This window comes from Dipodomys ordii, unplaced genomic scaffold (genome assembly GCF_000151885.1).
Source record: "Dipodomys ordii isolate 6190 unplaced genomic scaffold, Dord_2.0 Scaffold104, whole genome shotgun sequence".
NCBI lineage: Eukaryota > Metazoa > Chordata > Mammalia > Rodentia > Heteromyidae > Dipodomys > Dipodomys ordii.
Window position 1 is genome coordinate 6,479,540 of NW_012267320.1, and position 1,979 is coordinate 6,481,518.

Below are 1,979 nucleotides of genomic sequence, written 5' to 3' on the forward strand. Positions count from 1 at the left end.
AACTTGTTACCAAACTCAGATTGCTGAGAAACTTTTAGCCCATAATCCTTCTGCCTGAAATAATCCATTGACTCCACAGTTTGAAGGAGAAAGCCTAGGTTTCTACTTGACCCCGGAAGCCTTCTCCACCAATCCTCACCTCAGGCATCTCTTACAAGTTATTTTTCAGGGGAAAAAAAACAACATATTCCAATCTTAGGTACTGGGAGAATTACCCCATTAGCCTCCCACTGGTCTTTTCATGTTTTGAATGAAGATTGGATCTTAATAACATAATTCAGAAAAGTCAAACTTATCTACCCTGTCACTCAACTATCAGTAGCCAGTGTTGGCTACCATTTTTTTAATTGAATCTGTAGCTCTCTATTTTTCCCAAATTTCTTAAAGAGCCCATGTTACATAATACGGAATTCATTCTTTTATATCTAGTCCTTCCCATCTCACGAGATTGTACATCCAAGCCTGATCACATAGTTGGAACTTAGGTAGAAACCAGGATTTAGCTCTTTATATTTCTCTTAATCTTCTTTGCTATAAGTGAGGTAAAAAAAGAAGATAAAGTAGACTTTTTTAAATAACCCAGAGCTTCTCAACTCCCAACAGAATGGATAATAAACCAAATTATTAAACGTGAGCATCTCAGTCCTAAACATAAGAGGTTACATAAAAATATAGAAACCTCATATTTGACGATTTTTCTGGTAGCTGAAACATAGGTAGCAAAGTCTCCACAGAGACTTGTATGTTTCTCTAGCAACAAATGAGAGATTTGAAAGCCAATTGATCTTCTTCATCAATCAAGAAAATACATTTGTGGAATCTAGGATCCAGTCTAGAGTTAAGATGACATTCCTTCCCCCTGGTTCTTTCATTGTGTTCTTTTTTTTTTCAACTGGTTTATTGCTACAATACAAGCTTGTGCCTGAATTACAGCCTTTAATAAAGCTTTGACAGTTTTATTTCTCAGATGCCTGATGGCCATATTAACCTCTCCTCAGTCGAGTTATTAATTGCACATTCTGCCCACATCCCTTTGGTGTGGCTTCCAAGGAGAGAGTGTCTGAAACATCTCAAGAATGGAAGGACGTGTTTCTCCTTAGCCCTGCGGGAGTGTTTGCATAATTACTGGGAATGATGAAGGAGGTGGTTTTTTTTTTTAAATAGACAAGGATACAAAGTTTTAATCTGTTTCGTGACAATGCATAAGAGCATAAGACAAGAGTCGTGTCATACCTAAATAAATATATGTAGAAACACTGGAAGGAGTTCAGTTATGGGAATAAACAGAAAGTGTAGTGGGAATGAGCTTTGATGCTTGATGAATCATTTGTGATGTGGATGAAGACAGTTGTCCTCAAAGAAAAAGGTAACAGAAAGTCTGGGGACCCGAAGCCTTTCCTGGCTAGTTTTGCTCTAATCCCAGTTTGTAAAGACAGCTTAACGTGAGGGAGAGCGTGCCAGGCAGGGCTTTGATGAATCCTGAGATTGGAGTTAAACCTTTTCCAATTTGACTCGCCAGTATTTAATCTTGTAACTGTGCATCTTTAATCAAAACTCAGAGGGAATCTTTAATCTTGTATATATATATAAAACAGAAGCTGATTAGAGGCTCTGACCGGCCATTGCTTCCAGCTGCTTCCTGTTTTCTAGCAACTTCCTAAGGCTTTTCCTATTTCACAGCAACAGAAAAATGGCCTTCTGAAATTTTCAGAGGACGATGAAGAACAGCGTAGTGAATGTTTCATGTTCAATCTTCCATCCATTCATTCATTCCTTTGTTACTATGGGCATCTATTTCTCAGTGTGTATTAATGTTATTTATTATTATTATTGTTCAGGCTCTGAACAAACAAACAAACACATCTCTTTATACATAATGCATGTTAGGGTCAAGCAAAGATATTCTTTATCCTTTCTTTGTTAAGTAAATGCAAGTGACGGGGCGGGGGGAATGCACAACTGTATGTCTACAGAGTAAA